The 17676-nt window shown below is 46.1% G+C and overlaps 1 protein-coding gene and 1 non-coding gene across 6 annotated transcripts in view; one reads left to right on the top strand and one right to left on the bottom strand.

Annotated features, from left to right (window-relative positions):
* The window catches only part of SLC39A11 (solute carrier family 39 member 11), a 359113-nt gene that overhangs the window by 215283 nt on the left and 126154 nt on the right, over window positions 1-17676 (top strand). The window lies entirely within an intron of this gene.
* Window positions 1635-1738, bottom strand: LOC141569024 (U6 spliceosomal RNA). Its single transcript, XR_012492421.2, has one exon. It is a non-coding gene; the product is annotated as a U6 spliceosomal RNA (small nuclear RNA).

Raw genomic sequence — 17676 nt, 5'->3', positions numbered from 1 at the left:
GGTGAGTGACAGGCCATTGGATGTCCAGCTGTAGCTGAGCTCAGCCTGCCCTGTAAAGGACCAATCTATGGGAAAAGCCCACATCGGTTGGTCCACATTTCTCACAGGGTGGACTCTGTTTACGTCAGGATTTCCTGGGGTGCTAGGGGGAAAAAAACCAGATGCTAAAAACTCTGCTACTGATTTCCCAAAATCAACTCTCTTGGGATGGGGCCAGGGGATCTGCCTTTTAAAAATCCCCAGGTGGTTCTCAGCGTGAGCGTATTTGTCCTGGGTGCCCGCAGTGAGGTGGTGATGGTGAAGCCGGTGCATTCCTAAGAATCTTTGAGGTGAATAAGCTACAGACAGGGGGAGATGTGGGGATTTTAGTTGTTCTGTGTTTGGGCGTGGTGCGGGAGAGGGAGATTCGGTTCAAGTGGTTTATCAACAGTCTCATCTTTGGAGGTGATTTGTTTTGGAGGGAGCGAAGGGGATGGTTAAAAGCCACTTAGTGACATGAAAAGAAAGGGGGGGAAAGAGGACAGGAGAAAATCTAACTCAGCATTAACTCCTGTAGGGTTTATGTTAAAACGTTGCCTGGGTTTCAATTAAACAGGGCACCTTCTTTCCCATCCCTGGTTGATCATGGGTTGCCATGGCAGCAGGCGCACTGCTCACTGTAGCCCACCCTGCTGCCTGCCTCTGCACAGGGGTCCTACAAGCTGCTCTAAGCTAAGACCTGACTTCTCTGCAGGTCTGGGCTGCACTGCATACGGTGGGACAGACTGGTGGGGAGGTGAGCACTTGCCGTGTCAGGTGGTTGACGGTGGGTAAATGCTACACTTTAATAAACTTCAAGGAAATGTGCCAGGCAGCTCTGTCTGGGTTGGACTTTCCGGTCCTGCTCACATGCCTTGGACGGGATTCAGGAACTAGATGAGCAAAAGCATCTGCAGGTTATCCCGTGTGCAGAGCGCACCTCCGTGCCCCTCCCCTCGGTACTCACACACCCAGTGTCTCTCCATGGATTTCCCCTGAGTCCTTGGGTCCTCCCGGGACACTTTCCATGGGCTTTCCGCACTGACACTAGCCCCGATGTTTGGTTCGATAAATGGGGGAGATTATGGAATCTGTCATATTAAGAGAGGTTGTAAGACGAGGAACACGTTTTGGGCAAAAGATGACGTGTTCCATGTGGTGTAAGGTGAACAAAATGACGGTAAGACCCCCCCAAGTGAAGATTCTCGGTAAACAGTTGTAAGAGGTCTGGGCTAGACATACAAGCTTGCGAGTCCATTCTTAATGGGTTTCCATTGTGTTTTCCTGGATCCTTCTTCCTCCCCTAAATTATGTTACCCAGAGTGCCTGTCACACGGACAGATGCCTGAGCCCTGCCTACATCTACCGTGAGTTCCAAGAATCTGCACTGAAAATTTTTTTTAAAAATATGATTTTTATGAAAGTTATCAAGGTGATAGTTCTTTTCTTTTTTTAAACTTTATTATGGTACGAATGCTTAACATGAGATTTACCCTCTTAGCAAATTTTTAAGTGTAATTATTTTTGACGGTGCGATGTCGCACAGCAGATCTCTAGAGCTTTTTCATTTTCCTTAACTGAAATTTTATGTCCATTGATTAGCAATTCCCTATTTCAGAAATATGGAACACCTCACCGGTCTGGGTGTGAGCCTTGAACAGGGGCCATATGAATCTCTTTATCTTTCCAATTTTAGTATATGTGCTGCCGAAACAAACAGAAGAATCAGCATTTTGCTCAAGCTCCCCAAGTGCGGGTTTTTGTTGTCATTCATTCATTGATTCATTGATTCATTTTCATACGCTCAAGTTTGAGAACCCCTGTGAAACTGTGAACTTGGCCTGGGCTCAGTGAAGGTCCTCCGCCATCGGGCTGCTCACAGACTGCTCTCAGCGCACTCGCGTGGCCTCAGCCTCCCTCTTCTTTCTGTGTAATAAGAGCTCCGATGGGAGGTGAGAGTCACGGCTGCTCCCTCTTCCAGCCCTGTGGTCCTTTTTCACATTCTGAGTGTCAGCAACGATCTCTCTGTCCCTTGGACTGTCACACCTTCTGAAGCCTTCACTTTCAGCAAGGCATTTCTGCTTTTAGCTGAAGCTGAAAGAATACCAAGCTCTCACCGGCCACATCTCTCCCCTTCTCAGAACCTCGGCTGGGTGGCATTTGTTTTCCCGGTAGGAGCCAAGCCATTCTTCGCATGTCCCCTGGGCTTGCTGTCTCGGGAGACATAGGCTGAGAAAGTGTGTTCGGGCAAATGTTTCTGCTCTGCCCCATTAAGTCTCACCGTTTCACCAGGCGGGGCTCCCCCTTGAACACCAGGGCGGCCTCCTTTGTCCCCACACTGATTTCACAGCTATGTCCCACTCCATTTGATTGTTCGTTTCTTGTATTCCTACTATCTCAGAACCAATTGTTTTCTTTGCTCTGTTAGCTCCCAGCCAGCTCAGGTCAGCTCAGATACCTTTCCTTTGCCTGTCAGTCTCCCTTCTGACCCAGCGCTTCTGCCTCAGAAAGCAGAGGGCTCAAGACCTCGGCCTCCCCACCCTGAGATCCACACGGAGCCCTGTCCAAGGCAGTTGGGCATCTGGGCATCGTGCCCCACGGCATTCATGGCACAAAGACAGCCACTGTGAAGATGCGGTGGCCCCCAAATCTTAAGCAACAATGGTGGAGAAAAAGATGTGTTTTCCTTGCTGGGAGCTGCACTCTGATGGGTTAGTTTCCAGAAACTAGTTTTCCTCCTGGCCATTTCCTTTCGTACCTGTGTTTACGGTGAAATCTAGGGAGTAAAGAGTGGTGTCAGTCTTCACGGCACTTAGCTGTCTGACGCTATTTCATCAAGCCATTAAGTTTCAGTTTCCAAGGTGACTTGCTAAAAAAAAAATACACACACACATACACACACACATATTAGGTTGGTGCAAAAGTAATTGCAATTTTTGCAATTATATTTAACCTTTTAAACCACAATTACTGTTGCACCAACCTAGTATGTATACGTACACACAATTTTTGAAAATATTAAATCCGAAAATGGCAACATAAAAGCTTAATGAAATAGTATCAGATGTATAATACAAATAATATATAGCTGATGTATGCGTATGTGTGTGCAGATACCATCCATCCGTCTGTCTGTCTGTCTGTCTGTCTACCGATCATAATTTCCTCTGGATGATAAGCAATCACCCAGCACACTTCTCAGATGCTAGTGACCTCCTTTGTCCCCATCTCCCTGGTTGTAACATTTTTTAGGAAGTGCAAACTGGTATTAATGTTAGCTGGAATAAGCTGCATTAGGTAAGTAAATCCACTATTGAGAAAAAAGGAAAGAAAGACAAGGAAAGCTGCTTTGTATTCCAAAGTAAAATAGAGGGTCTTGCAGGGTACTTGCCCTCTCCTTTTATTGGCAGGAAGTCTATTATCTTTAGCAGCAGGTCATCCTTTCTGAAAAGTGAAAATGTCAACATGATTGTGGAATCTTAAAAAACCTTCGCTTTGTATCCGAGTTCTGCTCTGCAGACATGGAGAATGGGGATTTGATGGTACTTGAAATTCCTCACCAAATCCCCTTATGAACTAATTTTTTTTCTCCTCCACTAAGGACCTGCTGCCCTTTTGGATTTAAGTCAAGAATGGATTAGGTGTACTAAGTAGGCCATTAGCCTTTCCTTTATATTTTTATAAATGTAATGCGAGTTCTTTGTGGGAACTGTCGAAACTCGGTTTGTGTTGTGCTTGATATGTGCCAGCCAGGGAGGCTTCGCCCCCACTCTCATCTGCTCCCCACAATAGCCCTTTAGGGTGGGTAATATTATCATCCCCGTTTGGTAAACGGGGAAACTGAGGCACAGGGGTATCAAGTGACATCCGCAAAGATGCATAATCAGGAAATGGTCAGGTGGATAGGGAAACAGCTGCTTTACGGTGAGTGAACCCAGGTTCTTATCCCCCACATCCGCTCTTCCCTGCTCCTTTCTACACAGTGACACTTAGAGCTCTTTGTGTCATTCATGACCTTGGAGAAAAAGGGAACGAGAACCCTGAAGAGGTGAGAAAAGAGGAAAGTGCCAGAGAGCCTGCCGTGGACTTTCCCTTGTCTCCCTGGTTTGTGCTCCCTGGAGGGCTGGACGCCTTCAGCCAGCATGCCAGCAGCTTTGGCTGTGTCAGCCCTGCCCCTGCCCGCCCACACCCACCGCCCATCCTTTGCTTTGATTGACAGTCCCCAGAAGAGATTCAAAGAGCGCTTCACATCAAATAAATTGGTCATCATCAGCATGTGACACATATGTGCATATTCTCTCGCTTTCCCTTTCCCCTCTGTCACACACACACACACACACACACACACACACACACACACGCCATGTGTAGGCTGAAAAGGTGAGTAAAAAGAAACCTTTGGGACTCAGCCGCTGTAACTTTCTTCCCCGTTAATCCTGGTGAGGGAAACAGGTGGCTTGGAGTCCAAATCACGTTGGCTGACCTGGCGAATGGGGAGGTGGTGGCAACTGGCAAATTGGTGTCTGATCTGGCTGGGATTTCTGCCCTCGTGCCTCTCTGGTAATGCCGGCCTGTCAACTTTCCATGTCAACTCCCCACCCACCAGTCAAACCTGGGCAGACGTTTGCCTGAATACGGTGTGATGTGACTCGTGTCCTTTCTCATGGAGAACACCCAGGTTGGGAGAGTGGTTTCCTTGATCCCTCGGGACCCTATTCTCGTAGATGTTTTTCCTTGTAGCGTGGGTGGCTGTGCTGAAGGTTACCTTTGCTCTCTGTCTAAAACACATTAACGTTTCTTGAACACATTAGCAGCACGAACATATTATTGCTGGGGAAATATTTCGCTAATTAAGAAAACAAACTTTTAGAGGTGACATTTAGCTGCATTTACATAATGAGTAACTTATTTGCATCTCAGTGGTGAGCTCAGGGCGCTGTACTTATTGGCCCACGGTGATTGGCAGTGAGCCCACCTGGCCCATGAATGTCCATTAGAGCACTGAGGTGGCCTCAGCTCTCTAGCTTTGTGGGCAGTGCCAACACAGGGTTCTTCTCTACCTCAGAGAACACAGGTGCGTGTGCCCGTCGCAGGTTCTCTGTGGCAGAATATACTTTGTGATGAGCTCCACCCTCGCCCCCAGAAAAGGGCCGTTGTCTGCTGACCCTTGGGGAGTGCTGTGCTGTTTGCCCCCACTCCTTCCATTCTGTACTGGAATCTCTTCCTGGTTAGCAAGCGCCTCCATTGACGTACAACCCAACTACCGGTCGCAGCCCCAGCTAGTCCCTTCTTGTTCTTCATGGGATTTTCTTGAATGTGGTCAGCGTCTTGCAGCCTTCAGTTTCGGTCAGGAAAGGCTTGCCTTGTGGGAAAGGGGACCCACGTGCACACACTGCCGCTTCACAGGCTCCTCTGGGCTCCTCCCTTCCTGAGCCTGCTCTTCTCTAGACAGGCTTTTGGACTGAGTTGAAATGTGGGTGACCAAGGCCTAGGACTCGCCAGTCAAGAAGACTGGCTGCTTTGCGGGCCGAGGGGTTCACCTGGACAGAACTCATGGCCAGGAGACCATTGTAAGGAACTGGAGATTGACGAGGCCGGACAATTAAGTTCGTGAGCTTGTTGCACCGATGTTGCTAACCTTTTTTTGGTATCAGAGAGATTATTCATTATGAATTTGTAGCAAGTGGACAAACAGTTAACCAAGTTTGCTGTTTGGAAGTGCTGAAAAGGCTGCGTGAAAAAATTAGGCGACCTGAATTTTTCGCCAACAATTCATGGCTCTTGCATCACGACAATGCACCAGCTCACACGGCACTGTCTGTGAGGGAGTTTTTAGCCAGTAAACAAATAATTGTATTAGAACACCCTCTCTACTCACCTGATCTGGCCCCCAGTGACTTCTTTCTTTACCTGAACATAAAGGAAATATTGAAAGGAAGACATTTTGATAATATTCAGGACATCAAGGGTAATATGACAACAGCTCTGATGGCCAATCCAGAAAAAGAGTCCAAAATTGCTTTGAAGGGTGGACTGGGCGCTGGCATGGGTGCATTGCTTCCCAAGGGGATTTCTTTGAAGGTGACCATAGTGATATTCAGCAATGAGGTATATACCATGTTTTCTAAAATGAGTTTGTGAACTTAATTATCCGACCTCGTACATGGGCAGAAGCCTTGGGTGAGAAGATGGACTCGAGTCTGGGCCTGAAGGCCAAGTTCCAGTTCTCTTTGCCCTCAGATGTCTATTTGGTTCTGTAGCCTGGGGCGAAGCCTGCCAAGCTTACAGTCAGTCACCCCAAGTCTGCTAATTACTTTGGAATTACAGGGTTCTTGCAGAGGCCAGGGCTGGGCAAAGCTTGGAAAATACAAGGTGGCTGAAGAGTTTAGACGCTCCTGGTGTCTGGAGGTCACCGGTGCTCCAACGAGGATGATCTTGGAAGGGTGTCTGGTGGCATGGGCATGAAAGGGGGCAGCCTCAGAGCCGCTACTGGGTCAGACACTGATGCTACGTGACCCAGTGGTTCTCATTCACCAGCTGGTGGAGCCGCTGCACCAGCTCCACTCCGGAGCCTTTTGCAAAAGCCAGTTGGCAGGCTCCACCCTCCCACCTCCCACCCCGCCGCCATAGATCCCGATCCAATAGGTCTGTGGCTGAGGCTGGGTGTCTGGATGTTTTTAATTCCCCAGGTGATTCCGACGTGAGGCCAGGTTTTAGAAGCACCAGTCTAACCTTTTCAGGAGACTGTCCTGATGGTGAGGCTCCTAAAGCTGGCGTATTCTCCCTGAAACCTCTTCCTGTTCTCATTTGGCCATGAAGAGGTAAACCATAGTGAGCACGAAGTACAACCTGCAGGCCAAATCTGCCCCAATACCTGTTTTTGTGAACAGAGTTTTATTGGAACTCAGACAGGCCAGCCCATTTCCATCTTGTCTCTCACTGCCTTTCTGCTACAGTGGCGGAGCTGAGTAAGTACGGACCGTGAGGGAATGACCACGAAGCCTAAACTATTTGTTATCTGGACATTTACAGAAATGTTTGCTGACCCTGATCTGTGTGTCCATACAATAGACATTTGCATACACAAATGTTAGTCTGTCAGTAGATGGGATATTTTGGAATGAGCTTCTTAACCTTAAAGACGACCAAAACTCCTTGCAAAGCATTCTGTGTAGATGGGTGTGGACATTTTTCTGGGCAACAGCATCCATTACATTTCATTATTCATTCCATAAATATTTAAGTACCTCTTCTGTGCCAGGCACTGTACGTGGCACTGTAGGTAGAATTGTGAGCAAGACAGACTCAGGCCCTTTTCTCATGGTGTTTATGGATGCATCACACTGGTAGACCATCAAACTGACAAACAAATGATACACTGGAAAACCGTTAAATATTATGCTATTATGGAAAATTAGGCTACAAAAAGACACCCTACCCCATATGCATGTTCTTTCCAGTACAGCATTTCAATTGGGCTTGCAGAAGGCAAGGCTCAGAAACCACTCCCAAAAATAACATTTACATCACAGAATTCTTAGAGCAAGAAATATTGGCCCTTTTAAGTTCAACCAACATTTGGCCAATTTTTAAGTGGTGATGCATTATTCCTGTCCAGCTAGCTTTTATTATTCTAAACACCAGAGCTCACTAGAGGCCTGGAAGGTAACTGGCTATGCCTGACCTTGAGATGGTTTGGACAATAAACATATCTTTTCTCCTCACAGGAAAAAAATCTTGAGTGTGTATTCTTAGTTCTGTTTGGCTGCTGGGAATTCTGCATTTGCACATTTTGAGCTCTATTAGCTCAAGGAAATTAGGTAGAGAACCATTGATCTGGGGAATATATAATGACGTAGACTGTGTCATTTAAAGTCATGTTTCAAAACAGCGTGAGCCAATTGAAAAATGTGTGTGTGTGTTCGTCTCTACATGTACAGTATTAATATAAAAAGAGATTGTCAGGATTTTTTAGATGCCGTCACCTCTGGGTGGTGAATGATTTTTAGTTTTTCTTTGTGCTTAGCAATATTTTCTGTATTTCCTACAATGCATGCAAATTTCTATTTTGTCAGATATTATTTTAATAATTTTAAAGGAGAATAATGCCTTTTATTTGGGGGCACAAAGAGATGTTGATTCCTGTGGGAAAATGGATTTGCTCTTCCTTTAGTGGACGTTCCTTATTCTGTGAACAGTTGGGAAGTGTTGTCTCTGAAGTTCATCTTGGGGACGCTCTCAAGGTAGAATGGAGTTCTGTAAACACTGGCCCTGGAAACAGCCAGTCTCTCCTACTCACCGGGGATGAGGACCATTTGGGCCAGCTGTGTCCAAGGCTGTCTCTGGAATCATAGAATGTTAGCACTGCAAGAGGCCCTGAAGTCTGCCGGATTCAGCTCGTTTCCAGTCGGAAGAAGCCAGACCTTTAGAGGTTGCGACTTTCCTGGGGCTGCACGCTGAAAACTGTAGAGTTGGCCTGAGAATTCTATGCCGTGGATTTCATGCACTTAGTTGTGTCTTTCTAACGGGAGAGGAAAATCTGGGGCATATTTAACGCAGAGTACAGTGAAGGCAGGCATGTCTGAGGCCATGAGCAAAGCTTCCCCATGGCCGCTTTCCCCTGCGCGTTCCTTCTCTCTCTCCCTCCTCCTCGCTCTCTAGCTGCTTAGCTCCTGAATCCCTTGACCGTGTTTGGGACTCACCCTTCACCCCACCTTGGATGTCTTGGCGGAAGGCAGAGCCTGCTTTTCAGGATAGAAGTTGGACTTCCAGCCTCTCCTGCAGCTACAGGTGACCATGGCCTGATCGGTGAGATGGACCTGATAGCAAAGGCGGCATTGGTGCCAGTAGGAGGGGCCAGCATTCAGCGTCAGTGACCTGCGCTGGGGCATTTGGTGTCTGGCACTGAAGATAGAGGTGCTGCCCCAAGGGGTATATGGTGTCATTTTGTTGGTGGAGCAGGAAGTCCTGTTCTCCCTTGACCCTGTCTGAGTTCTGGGATGGGTTCTGTGGCCTCCTGGGTCCCCAGAACCTTCTGAAGAAGGTGTCGGTTTCTGTTGCCCATCTTGGGACTGTGCTGGATAAACTCTCCTATTGAAGCTGGACATGGACTCAGACTCTCCAGTCTCAGTTCTCCTACCTCCTTGTAACAAAGACAAAAAGCAAAGCCTACATCTTCATGCAAGTGCTCATCTTCTTTTTTGTTGTTATCTCCACCGAGTATCCTGTGTTCGAGCATCAGTTGTTTGCTACCCCAAAAGAAGGAAATCCATACACCGAGAAATGTTTATGGAATTGTAATCTCACGTAAACCTTTTCAGCATCACATTTTCCTTTGTGATGCAGCCCTTGACAAAAGAAGGATTTTGTTTCCCTGTTGTCGTTTGCAGAATGTAATGCTGTGTGTTAAGGTTGAGACTATGTGTGCTCTTGATTGTAGCAGCTAAGAGTTTTCATGGATGCTGTTCTGTTTTGCTTCCTGGTGACTCCTTGGACAAGAGAGGAAACAGGAAGTATAAACAGAGAGAGGGACTTAATAACAAATAGACTTAGAGCACACATAGACCCTGTCTAGATTAGGGAAGAGGCGAGAATGCCTGGTTTGGGGGAATTTATTTTTCTCTCCATTATGTTACTGCTGGTTGCATTTCTGTGTCATGGCCCATGTCCTCTAAAGCGAAAGGTGGTTTTTATTTGATGTAAAGAAGTGATGGTTGTGAGCCCTTTGCAAAGTTCTTATACCATTAGTGTTCTCCAAAATGCCCTTTCTCTAATGTGTGCTGGACTCCTGAAGCAAATGTCATCTTTTGCTGGTGGACTCCCCCGCCAAAAGATACGACGTCTCTTTCCCACTGGGGTGTTTGCATTGAACACACACATGCGGGGTGAGCTAAGAACTACAGAGAGGGCTTTGGAGCCCACCCAGGATTTATTTTTAGACCACAATCAGTTAATCAGGAATGAGCTCATGTTGATAAAATGGTTGTTTGTGCCTTTAAAGTAGAAAATCTGACCTGGTATGTGGACGTTTTAATCTTACTGGAAATTTGGGCTCTGTTGACAGAGTAGAAATTATTTCCTTACTTAGATATTTGGAATGAGCACCGTTTTAGTGGGTGGTTTGCTTCATGGATGAGAAATCTTTAGCTAATAGCGAACCCATCTCTTCTTGTGCTGTACATTTCATTTTTACCAATTATGCAGATCTATTCGTGTCTGTGTTGTCACTAAGCAATTGCTTATTCATAAGCATCAAAGGTACAGCGTGGATTACTTTCAGTGCCTGGAGAATATATGAGGTCAGACAATTAAGTTCGTGAACTCACCCTAGAAAAAATGCTATGTACGTCATTGCCGAATATCACCACGGTCACTTTCGAAGTACTCCCCTTGTGAAGTTCCCCATGCCAGCGCCTAGTCCACCCTTCAAAGCAGTTTTGGAACTCTTTTTCTGGAATGGCCATCAGAGCTTTTGTCGTATTGCCCTTGATGTCCTGAATGCCATCAAAATGTCTTCCTTTCAATATTTCCTTTATCTTTGGGTAAAGAAAGAAGCCATTGGGGGCCAGGTCAGGTGAGTAGGGAGGTTGTTCCAATATAGTGATTTGTTTACTGGTTAAAAACTCCCTCACAGACAGTGTCGTGTGAGCTGGTACATTGTCGTGATGCAAGAGCCATGAATTGTTGGCCACAAGTAGGTCATCTAACTTTTTAATACAGTCTTTTCAGCACTTCCAAATAGTAAATTTTGTTAACTGTTTGTCCATTTGGACAAATTCATAATGAATAATCCCTCTGATATCAAAAAAGCTTAGCAACATCGTTGCAAAAAGTTCGTGAACGTAATTGTCAGACTTCATATATGAACTGACTGAAAAGACATGGTATTGAATCAGCCCCCTTACACAGGCAGCCTGTGACCCTCTGATAATCGTGTGACTTGTGATTTTTAGAACAATCAACGGTGATACCTATGACAGCCACAACGATGGTAAATAAGTTTATTGTCATCTTTCTTAGACTCCAAATGCATTTCTGCCTAAAGGTTAGTAACTAAGCATAATAAATACTTCACTTATCCTCCTATGAAGCTTCCTTGGTCTCTAACGGGATCTTTTCCTGCCCTGGGTTATACCTGACCCACACAGTGCATCCTTGAAAGGTTGTACAGGGAGATGAATGTGGAGCTGCTTCCAGAGGAGAGTACGATCAGTTTGCCAGACTTCTCTCTACCCAGAACTCAGACCCAAAACTGGGCACAAGTAGGACTGTCCGATAAAGCGCAGGATACCCAGTTCCATTCAAATTTCAACTGAACAATGAATACTTTTTAGAATAGGTATATCCCATGTGATATTTGGGACATAACTTCTACTGTTTGTTTTATCTGAATGTTAGTTGTATCTGAAATGCAAATACAACTGAGCACCTTTTCTTTTTTACTTGCTAAATCCAGAAACTCTATCAAAGGGTTGTGGGGACAGAGTCCCAGAGAGCAGTTTCCAGGCTCTCGGCCTCACGTGGAAAGGTGCTGGCTCGGGTGGCAGATGGCCATCAGCTATGACTAGTTGGCCATCAGCTGTTACCAGTTAGCCATTAGCCACTGATATTATCTGCCGTGGCTAAACTAGCAAGCGGGAAGTGTGGATTGCAGAGAGGCGGATTGCAGTTAGCAAGTGAGGTGGGTTGGCAGAGAAGCAGACGGCGGGTTGCGGATCGTGTGGATCCTGTTTCCTGTGTCTCCAACCCAGCCGTCAGCGAGACTATAGTGATATGACTCCCCTACCTATGGCTCCGTGGGTGTTCCTTTTTGGCCTCACCATGTCCTGTGTTCTTATGTGGGGAGTGGGACCAGAGACCCCGCAGGCCGCCCTGCATGACAGGGTCCTGTCCGCACTAGATTCCTTTCGCTATATGTACTGTTTGCAAAACTGCTCTGTTACTTGCAAGAATCCCAGGGTTGTGGGGGGAAGGAAGACAAGGAAGAAAGCTCAAAAATATATTCTGCTTTTGAAAAGATTGATGTTTCAGTATTGAGAGAGAAAAGTAGCTCTTGAGACCAGACCAAGTAGCGGCATAAATAAAGCAGATAGCACGTTTTTAAAACGGTACTATGCTGTTTTGAGGACTCTCCAGAAGGAGTTTACAAATGGAGGCTGAACATCTGACTTGGCCAGGTGGATACAGCTGTCTGACGTGTAATCATACGTGCGGCTCCCAGTTAGGTCTCATCAGTCACTGACAAACACGTGGATCACAGGAAAATTACCTGTGTCTGTAAGGAATTAGCTAGTTATCTTATTACTTAGAAGCCTCATTTCACAAAAGAGGGGAAAAAATATGCCTGAAACTATGAAAAATGTTCAACTTCACTTGTAGTCAAAGAAAACACAAATGAAGAGAAATAGCATTTCCCCCTCTAAGTGGATACGTTTATTTTTAAATGAGAAACACCCAGGCTTCTAAGAAACGGCATAACCTTTCTGGAAATGCCTTAGATGCATCAAGGTCCTCTCTGATCAACAGTTCAACTTCTGGGAACTTTGTCCAAATTTCTGATTGTTTATATAGGTTCAAGGTTTTGCAGTGATACTTACAGGAAAAAGAAAATAGCCTAAATGCCCAATGGTATGAGAATGTAAGTACAAATTGGAATCGTGTGAAGTGTTTGTAAGGATTTCTCATCACATGGGGGAAGTGCTTCCGTTGTTTAGTGGGAACAAAAAGCCGTCTATAACTATGCATCATGATAGCTCAGCTATGTAAAACCCCATGAAAAAGCATGGAAGGAAATCCTCCAAACTCTAAGCAGTCTTTGTTCTAGGTGGTGCGATTATGTTTGATTTAAATTTTCTTCTATTGCGCACGTTGAGGTTTCCCAAGGCTGCTTGAAGATGCATTCATATCTTTGTCATCAGAAATGAGGTTCCTCGCAGGAGTATTTTATCTGGGGCACTTGCTCCATGGCAAGATGGATTGAATGGCTGGCCAGCCCTGCCTTGACCCCTTAAACCACTAAGTTTATTATACTGATGAAATTTAAATGAAGGCTCTGCTGTTGGTTTTATGCCAGGAGTTCACAGTGCAGCACATATGTTGACAGTTCAGAGGGTTTCTGGAGTGTCTCATTCCACTCCTGGGTGAGTGAGTAGCCTTCTAAGGCTCGGAGAAGTGAAGGAATTTCTCCCGGGAAAGGCACCCTTTCTCCGTCCCCCTTTTCAGGGTCTCTTGCCTAACGACGTACTGCATTGTATTGCCACCCTACAGCACTGCCACTTTCCCAATCCCTGACAGTTAAGTCATCTCTCAAGTGCCCTGTGGCTTCTACAGACAGCAATTAATACAGAAATGCGGAAGAGTCAAAACCATCCCCTTGAAAATCCCTTTTCTCCCTGAAACCACCATACCTTGGCTCCCCAGAAGATCAAAAGCCAAGAACTAATTTCTTTCTTTTTTTCCTCTCTCTTTTGACTGATGCCTCTCCTTTTTTGGGAAATTGAAGCCAAAATTACTTTAAAAAGGTAGGAGGGGAAGATGGAAAAGAAAGCCTTGGGAAAAGGAAGGGAATTTCCTCTTTATTTTCAAATGCCTGTACCTGCATTTGCATTTGTAAAATGCACCTGTGACACAGCACCACAGTCGTTCAATTTTAGGAAACCAATCGGGCAGTTAGTTCCAGTCAAGCACATGAAAGATTTAAGGATCTTTGCACAAAGATTCCCCATCTGCAATGGGAACGTTTCCTCACGTGCTTAGCTGTTTCCTGGGGTAGATCAGCCCCTTTCACATGTTCCCATGCTGTATACAAATTGTGAAGCCATAAAACAAAGAATTCGTACTGGAAATCAAGACTGGAACTTTCCCTGAGTGGATGCCCATTCTCTGTGGGAGGGAGCAGAAAGAGTGTGCCCCCATGTGGCAAAGGAGAGGCACTGCATCTATTAGCATCTGGAAAAGAGTGCCCAAACTTGGGTGAAAAGGAAACAGTTTCACAAACGACAGGCTTAGAAATAAGCAACATGCCTTCATTAAAAACTAGAGTTATAAAGGCTAAGAAATCTAGAGACTATTTCTGTAGTTTTAAAGAAATAGGTAGAATGTGAAACCGTACATTAAAATGTATAGTCAATAGTAATAGCTAACATTAATTGTGCTTTTTGTGTGCCAGACACTGTGCCAAGTGCTTTACATACATTTTATTTCTCATAATAACCTTACTAAGTAGATACGATTATTAAACCCAGTTTACCAGAAAGCATTGAGGCATAGAGACAGCATTTGCTTGAAGCCTTATGGCTAATGATTGACAGAGCCACGATCCCAAGGTTGACAGAGCCATGATCCCATGGTTGACAGAGCCACGATCCCATGGTTGACAGAGCCACGATCCCATGGCAGCCAATGAGATCCAGCATCTGTTCTTGTCACCATTTACATTGACGGCTAATCTTCAAAGCATCAACGTGCATGAACTGAACACGGGTAGGGACAAATGACAGTCATTGTGTGAGGGATCTTGGGATTTTTTTTCTCTTTGGGAAATGGTCTTGAATGTGGTTATATTTACAGCTTTACAAAAGGGAAACAGAATGAGAGTTGTGGATAGGTTTAGAGACAGTCATAGGCTTTAGTTTTGAATGTGTCTGCGCTGAGGGGTCTTCTGCTGAGACTGGGAGAACCACTCTGGCTCTTCCTTGAAACTTCCAAGTGACTGTCAAGAAGGACCTCCATGGGCTCTGGTTTCTTCATGTGCCAATATTGACGCTAACCAATGTTGAATAATTATTTCATGTTCAAATTCAGCATCCATGATGTAAAGGGACACATGCTGATGCATAAATGATGAAAGAAACTGAATGGAATTCCTAGCAAGCACTGCCACACTCGTGGGTGACTGAATTTCTTCCCCCAAATTATTCTGATTCTCTAGAAAACAACAAGGGAGGGAAAATACAAGTCAATGCACCCTCCTCTTTCCCAGCTCTCTCGATTGGCCTTTTGATTTTATTTGTGCATACGTAGTACACAGTGAATAGACATCACCGACTACTCTTCATTTTATGTTTTGTAAGAAGCATTTTTCCAGGGATTTGAAGTTTTCTGCCCTTAACCGATGAGGATTTGCCTGTTCAACCAAATCATCTCCAGTCATATCTTGCGGCTGTTTCTAAAGCTCTCGTGGCTGGTGACCTGTTCATTAGTATTGCCGTATTCACTGGAGGCCCACGTTTCCATCCTGGGGCCTGTTAGATTTAGTCACATCATCACAGGGACAGAAAACCTGCCATGTTTCTGGTGGGACTGGGTCCATGGGTCATGAACAGAAAGGTTGGCATGGCATTTATTCAGGAAGATATTCTCAGTGTGAGGTCCTTGAATCCATAAGGGTTCACAAATTATTTTAAAATCATCTGTCAGTGTATTTGTTTGTTTGTTTGTTGCTGGCGAGAAGATCGCAGCTTCCACCATACTTTTGAAAGCCGTTCCTGACCCAACATGGTTTAGAGCTGCTGAGACTTCCGGGCCTTTCCCTTCACAGGGGAGAAAGTCAAACCCTGAGGAGGGGTCTTCCCCAGGCAGCGGGGTTCACTTATGGCCCCCGGGCTTGGTATCATGTCCCTTGTTTGGGAGAGAGAGGAAACCAGGAAACAGATGTGTCACGTAAGGTCACCCCTTGATTCAGTGGGAAAAGTGAGCCTTGGATTGGTCCCTCTGTCCCACTGTGGTCTTCATTCGCAAACGCAGTAGCGCGGTGCCCCTCTGGCAAAGAGGAAGTGGGGGCATGACAGGCTGAGGCCCAGCAGTGGGCCCCTCTCCATGAGGATTCTTAGATGCTTGAGTTTACATTTTACAACAGCTTTTAGACGACGATCCACTTGGAAGGGGTCCCTTTCTTCCTTCCTGAAAGGATTGTAAGCACGGTTTGCGTGCCCAGTGTTGCTAAGTATTTCCTACTTGCAGCGGCTTTACACTTAGACACAGTAGGCCTAATGGGTTAAAAAAGATGGTCTTCATGAAACGTGTTTAGGTTTGTCTGTGAGTGGGAATGATGGTACGAGATTTCCCCTGAGTTTTTTCTGCCTCTGATGTCACTCACGGCCAGCTCATTGGACCCCCGCAGCCACCTAGCCATCTCTGAGCTAAACATCTGAACTAAAGCCCCTAAATGTCGTTGCTGTGACTGCTCCGGCTGTCCTTTTTTTTGGCGAGCAAAGGAGCAGGTCAACACTTTACCCCTCCACCCCCAATTAACCCCGGGGCCTGGTTAAGAGGTGGCTTCTGGAGGCAAAGAACCTGACTCCTGAGCTCTCCTGGAGGATGTTGTGACCTGGGGCGGTTACTCCATCCACCTCTCTGCTCTTCAAGTTCCTAGTCTCTTAAAGGGAATGATTCCTACTTCACAGGGCTTTTGTAAGATTGAAGGTTCTTAAGGGAAGTTCTCACTGTCACCTACTAGCCAGTATCACTGATGTCACTTTCCATTTCTGAACTTGCCATCAGCTGTTCCATTCCTAAGTGTCCTTCCTCTTTGCCCAGTCGTACTTCAGAAGTTCCCAAACCTTCCCTCTTTCAGGAGATGTCCTGGGTTCTGGGCCCTCGGGCACACTCCTGCACCCCACACCAGGCATCGCCTCCATGAAGCGGCCATCCTTTGCTCACGGCCAGAGCATTTTCCTTGATGGCGTGCGATGGTTAAACCGGCCTTAGCAGGAGAGACAGCAGGAAGAGTCGTTGCTCAGGACGACTTCTGCATTCTCTGTCATGATTTATTTGGACTAATTTTCCTTGCTGCAGACTCATTACTGGTGGCTTATTTCACTTTGATGAGTACATTAGGCGTTCACACCGTCCCATTTCCCGTTCTGAGAAGGCACATCAGTTGTCACCTACTGGGACCCCAGGAGGAGTTGTGCATCTTGACCTCAGTTCCTCACCCCGTAAGCTCCTTGGTGCTCCCATGAAACCCATGTACGGAGCCGGAACGTGCTTACTCTGCTCCCGTCTCTTCCACTCTCGCTGCATTATTTGCAGGAAATGCAGAGTCCAGTCCTTTAGTGATAATGACAAAAAGAAATGCAGCCTTCAGTGCTTGTTAGAGACAGTGTCGCTCTCCCCTTAGATTTACAGGAATTTATTGACAGAAAGACCCTTCTCCCCTGTCTGTCATCTCTTAAATTATAAAATTCTAAAGGGAAGAGTCATGGGGGTGAGGGTGGGGGGTCGTTTTGTTGTTGTTATTTTGGGCCCTATCAGCTCCCACTGGAGAGCGTCTAGTTTGGCCCGTGCTCTCAGAGGGGGGCCCAAGGAGTCAGCGGGGTTCTCTGGCTGGTCCAGGGTCAGCTGTGTGCCCTCTGCCAGACGTGGCTTGGTTCCTGCACAGCATTCCGGCCGGCTCTGCCCGCATCTTCATGGGCTTGAAATCCCAGGGGTTTAGTTCAATTTCCCTAACAACCTCTGCAGCCTGAGTTGTTAGATGTCAGCAACTTAAAATGCACAAAAACATTCCCCCCACGTATATGCAGATACTCACACACGTGTGCAAATATACACGAAGGCTGTCTGATGTCTGAGGCAGGAAAGATGGCACCGAGCAGCAACCCTGTGCGCACACACACACGCACACACACACACACACACAGCAGATACCGCACAGTGAGG

Source organism: Rhinolophus sinicus, chromosome 12 (genome assembly GCF_057876585.1).
Source record: "Rhinolophus sinicus isolate RSI-liver-muscle chromosome 12, RSI-T2T, whole genome shotgun sequence".
NCBI lineage: Eukaryota > Metazoa > Chordata > Mammalia > Chiroptera > Rhinolophidae > Rhinolophus > Rhinolophus sinicus.
The sequence above is the reverse complement of the archived record's forward strand: the minus strand, read 5'-3'. Positions and strand labels throughout refer to the sequence as shown.